The sequence below is a fragment of the Hyaena hyaena genome, unplaced genomic scaffold (genome assembly GCF_003009895.1).
Source record: "Hyaena hyaena isolate Hyena2069 unplaced genomic scaffold, ASM300989v1 scaffold_633, whole genome shotgun sequence".
NCBI lineage: Eukaryota > Metazoa > Chordata > Mammalia > Carnivora > Hyaenidae > Hyaena > Hyaena hyaena.
The window spans coordinates 218,098-224,097 of record NW_024081266.1 but is presented as its reverse complement, the minus strand read 5'-3'; positions in this window follow the sequence as shown (position 1 = coordinate 224,097).

Genomic DNA, 6,000 nt, shown 5'->3' with positions numbered 1-6,000 from the left:
GGTTCAGGAAAATTTAAGTTTGTAACTCATTGTTACAAACTTGTTCTCATTTGTTATGATAAAACCAGCATTATTTCTAGCTTTCTACATCTGAAGAAAAAGCAGAAGTTTTCTTCATTGTTACAAGATTTTTGAAAAATTTTTTAATGTTTCATTTATTTTTGAGAGAGAGAGAGAGAGAGACACCATGACCAGGGGAGGGTCAGAGAGAGGGAGACACAGAATCCGAAGACAGGCTTCAGGCTCTGAGCTAGCTGTCAGCACAGAGCCCGACACGGGGCTCGAACCCACTAACCATGAGATCATGACCTGAGCTGAAGTCGGGTGCTTAACTGACTGAGCTACCCAGGCACGCCTACAAGACGTTTCTCAAAAAAGGTTTTTTTTTTCTGGGTGTAGAAATCTAGGTTAAAATTTTTTTTCTTTTGGTTTCATCTCATTAATCAAGTTCCTCTATTATCTTCTGGTCTGCGTGTTTTCTGATCAGAAATCTGCTGCCATTTTTACCTGTATCCTTGTGAACATAATGCATTCTTTATCTATGGATGCTCTTAAGATTTCGTTTTAATCATTGATTTTAGTAATGTTTCAAATTTTTAAAAATGTTTATTTATTTTTGAGAGAGACAGAGTGAGTGAGGAAGGGGCAGAGAGAGAAAGGGAGATACAGAATCTGAAGCAGGCTCCCAGCTCTGAGCTGTCAGCACAGAGCCTGATGCAGGGCTTGAACTCACAGACCACGAGATCCTGACCTGAGCCAAAGTCGGACATTTAACTGACTGAGCCCCCCTGGTGTCCCAATGATTTTTAGCTATTTGAGTATGATGTGGGTTGGTGTGCTTTTCTTCATATTTTTGTTTATAGAGGATCATTGAGATTCTTGAATCTGTAGGTGAATGATTGTCATCAAATTTGGAGTAATTGTGGCCATTATATTCTAAAATGTGTTTTTCTGTTTTGCCCTCCCCTTCTGGTACTCCAATGATACATATATTATTAGACTATTTGATATTGTCACACAACTCATTAATCTTATGTTTGCTTTTAGAAATGATTTCTCTGGGCACATGGGTGACTCAGTCAGTTAGGTGTCCAACTTTGGCTCAGGTTGTGATCTAGTGGTTCGTGGATTCAAGCCCCATGTCAGGCTCTGTGTCGACAGTTCAGAGCCTGTTTAGGATTCTCCTTCTCCCTCTCTCTCTGCCCCATCCCCACTTGTGCTCTAAATAAATAAATATTATTTCTCTTTACTTCATTCTGGATAGTTTCTATTACTGCATCATCAAGTTCACTAATCTTTTTTCTACAGTGTGTAACATGCTATTAACCTCATTCAGTTACTTTTCATTTCAGATCATGTCTGTTTCAAATCTGAAGCTTAATTTGTTTTTTAATACCTTCCATTTCTCTCATTCTCATCTTCATGTTCTCCTCTACTGTCTTGAACATATGAAATATATTTATAATAGCTATTTTAACATCCTTGTCAGTAAATTATATTATCTCTCTCATCTCTGGGTCTTTATCCATTGTTTGATTTTTTTCTCCTGCTTATGAGTTGCATTTTTTGTTCTTTTTTGCATGCTTGGAAATATTTGATTGAATACTATTGTAATTCATTTTACATTGTTAGACACTGGATGTTTTTGTATTCATTTAAGTATTGTTGGGCTTTGTGTCTTGGAATCAGTTTGATCCTTTTGTGGTTTGCTTTTAAGCTTTGTGAAGCAGATCTAGAATAACCTTTAGTGTAGGCTCAGATGTCCCCATTCCTGAGACACCATCCTTCTGAGGATTTATTTAATGTCTATGCATTAGGAAGTTGTTCCACTCTAGTTATTCAGAACACAGACTACTATTTGCCTATGTGAGCTCAAGGGTTCTTCAGCCTCTTCCTTCCTGATAGTTTTTCTTCAACCCCAGGCAGTTCCTTCCATACATTTACAGATCAAGATTCAGCCTCAAGACCTTCAGGGAACCCTCAGAAGCTTTCTGGAGCAAGTCTCACCCAACCCAGCTAAAGCTCTCACTTATTCAGTATTTTGCTTCACAAATTCTAGCTACTTTCATCTCTCTGAACTCCAAACTCTGTCTCTTCAACTCAGCAGGATTTCTAAGCTTTGTCCTGGGTCTCTCTTACTTTGCTATGGCCAAAATCTTTTTCTAGACAGTAAGCTAGAGCAATAAAGAGGCTCACTTTATTAGTTTCCCTTCTCTCTAAGTTCAGTGTCTTGTACCACTTATTGTCTAAATGTCTAAAAATTGTTTTGTCTTGTTTCTAATTAATTGTTTAAAGCAGGAGGATAAATATACCCATTTTTACTTTATCATATCTGTCATATAGTCAACTTAAAGGTTTTAAGGTGTTACCGAATCTGGTCTGGATCACCTGGCAGAAGAACCAAGTGACACTCAGAGGTCTTGGAAGGAAGGTTTATTTTACATCGGTGGGCTCAGAGGCGATCACTCCCCAGAGGTCTGAGTCCCAAGCATAAGCAAAGGGAACGATTTGTACTCCGTTACTTCCGCATTACTCATTGCTAGTAATTTGGTGCATAGCAAGGAGGGTGGAAAGAAGAGCCCAGTAGGGGAGTCTTCAGTCAGGGGCAGGAATTTTCCCTATCAGTTCCATCAACCATCTTATAACAGATTTTTCCCATCAAAGGTATACAGAACATGGTAAAATTTGTGTTTCAGTCATTCTGATGGGCAAATATAGTATTATTTGGAAGAGAGTGAGAATAGGAACCAAAGTCAGGTTAAGATGCCAATAGTCCCAACATACAACAAGATCATGAATTCTTGGCATGGTATATTATGTCCAAGAAGTAATAGATATAATAAATATTTAGAGCACTAGGATCTAGTGACTGATTGAATCTAGGAAGATCAAAGGAGATAATGAATACAAAATCATTTCCAAGCATCCATTTAAGCATTTAGTAAATAATGACTGTGTGTCCAGCACTATGGCAGGTTAACAGACTACATATATACATAATACATAGTATCTTGACTAAGAGAGTTAGCAGGCTTATAAATGTAATTTTAAAACAATGCAGGGACTGATATGATGGAAGTGTAAACAAGGTACTATATTGCATAAATAATGGAACAATAACAGCTGAGGGAAGTCAAAGAAGCCCTTAAAGAAGAGGTCATACTTGAGATAGTTCTTGACAGGTAAGTGGGAGCTCTTGGGCATATGAGGAGGAAAAGGGCCTTGCAGGCAAAGAATAATAAAAGCCTTGTGATTTCCAATAACAAAGACTGCTTCACGATGAATGAAGCATAGAATATGTTGGATAATCAAGCTATGTCAATATCAAAATGTAATATTATAAAAGCAAGATATTATTTCATCTCTAAGGATTGTTTCTATACATACATCGTGTGAAATATATGAATAGGTTTTGGTGATGCCAGGTACTCAAAGCAGAGCCTGTGTTGTTAGTTAACATAAAACAGAAGAAATCAATATTTATGCCTATTTCCAATCCAGGATACAGCAAATACAATTACTTAAAATGTCTGCATTCATGTACTGAGATAATGTTAATCTATGCACTTGAAAAGAAATAGAAATAAATATTTTAAATGCCTCTAAGAAATAAAGAACAGTCTATATAGCATTCATTATTTTAAGTTCCCTTTCTATTGGTGAATTCATTGGTATTCATTGCTACCCATTAAAGTAGTGTTCTTTTTGTTATTTGCCCATATTCCTAAGAAACATATAGAGTACCTTCTTGATATTTCAATTTTAAGCATTTGGATGTTAATTTTGACTCAATCTACTGGTTTTTCTTTTGGAATTCCCATCCTCAAGTGTGTCTGTGGTTCCTATCAAGACTATACTTAATCCTCTCCAGAAAATAAAGCTCTGGTCTGTTGTTGTATAGTAGGGGGTTAGTCACCTGCGGTGTAGGGTGGTGGAGGCTTCTGTGGGTGTAGCTGCTTCTTAAATAGACTTTCAGCCAAGTCTGTTATTGCCTGACATTTACCTTCTCTGCCAGAGGTGCCAGACACCCATTCCTGAGTCTTTGGGGTGGGAGTGGGGACAGGATTCTGCATGTAAATCAGGCTGCTGCTTGGCTTTTCCTTTTCAGCTTTCTGAGTCAAAGTTAGTTGCCATTCATCTTTCTTTTTTCCAGCTTCCGGTATTCTGGTGATACTGTTTTACTCTTGTTCTCTTTGTCCTTGTGGGTTTATATTTTATTTTTAAAAATCCATTTACTATCACTAGAGTGGTCTTCAGAAGGGAGCTGAAAAATGCATGTATTTATACTTCCTCTTTAACTGGAAGGCCTTCAGTTCATTCTTTTTTAATATCTATGTCTCTGTATTTTATAATGTACATAATATATTTGTACAATAATACATACAATTTATAAATAAATAAGTACCTTCTTTCACATTGCTTAATTTAAGTTATTTTTTCTTCTTCTTACAGATAATGCTATGTGATTCTAAAGGTTTGGAGACCACGAGTTTCCTGGCCTCTAAATGATGGAGTCCTCCAGGACTCAGAGCTTGGCATTATTCTCTTTTTAATGTTCAGACTCCCTTGGGTGACCTCACTGATGTTAATGATTCTTAAATGTATGCATTTAGGAACACGTGGGTGGCCCAGTTGGTTAAGCATCCATCTTTGGCTCAAGTCAAGATCTCATGGCTGGTGAGTTCGAGCCCCAAGTTGGGCTGTATACTGACAGCTCAGAGCCCGGAGTCTGCTTTGGATTCTGTGTCTCCTTCTCTCTCTGTCCCTCCCCCACTCACCCTCTCCCTCTCTCCCAAAAATAAATAAACATTAAAGTAAATAAATAAATAAATAAATAAACTAATAAATAAAATGTATACATTTAGCCCTGACCTCTGCATTCTGCATTCAATCCCAGATATCCAGATTCCTACTTGATATCTTCACCTGGATGTCTAATAGGTACCTCAGATTTAACATTGCCACAACCCCACACCTTCCCCTAAGTGCACCTTGCCTAGGCCGCCTGGTTATTCCGTCAAAAATTTTTATTGAGTATCTGTATGATTTCAGAATCTGAGAATACAACACTGAAGTCAACTGAAAAGACTGCTGTCATGCAGCTTATGTTCTTGGGGCAGGGGGGAGGGAAGACAACAAAAAATTGAAAAGTAAATAGATGTCTTGTATTTATATGTATCTACATTTTTCTAGGTTGAGTGCGTTAAGAAAATAAAGTAAATGGAATGGATAAGGGTATGTATGCTATGTGTTGTCTGTTGTCTCCTTTCCAGCCTCCAAAATTTTGTCATTAGTGCCTCTTCTTTTGTTGTCTTTGTCTTTGTGAGTTCATGGGCTTAAAAGTCTTAAATGGCTTAACTGCCATTTCATGGAAGTTGAGGAGAATGCTGAAGGAAATGCATGTGTTCAGTCTTCCATCTTCACCTAGAAGTTGAAGAGTGTTAAGGGGATATCTTTATGAGAGGATGATATTCAAGCAGAAATCTGAAACAAGTGAGGAAGTAAGCCACGTAGATATCTAAAAGAAGAGCAGTCCAGATGGAGGGAGCTGCCAGTGAGAAAGGTCCTAAAGTAGGAGTATGCTTAATGTGTTCAAGGAACAGCAAGGAGTTGTGTTGCTGAAGTGGAGTTGAGAGGTGGGATAGAAAGGGAAGACTGTTAGGAAACGAAGTTGGAGAGGTGGCAAAGGACCAGATCCCTTATTGGAGGCCGTGCTAAGGATTTTGATTTTTATTCAGAATGAAATGGAAAGGCCTTGGAAGGTTGTAAACAGACATTATTAAACTTAACTTTTTAAGTAAATCACTCTGGCTGCCGCATAGTCTCTTGTAGGGAGATGAAGGCAGAAGCAGAAACGCCAGTTAGGAGTGGATAAGCAAGAGATGATGATGACCTGAGCTAGAGTGGGGGCAATAAATGTGGTGAGAAGTAGCAGGATTTTGGATATGCTTTGAAGTTAGAGCCAGCAGAATTTTACTGATGGGTTGGGCAAAAGAGTGC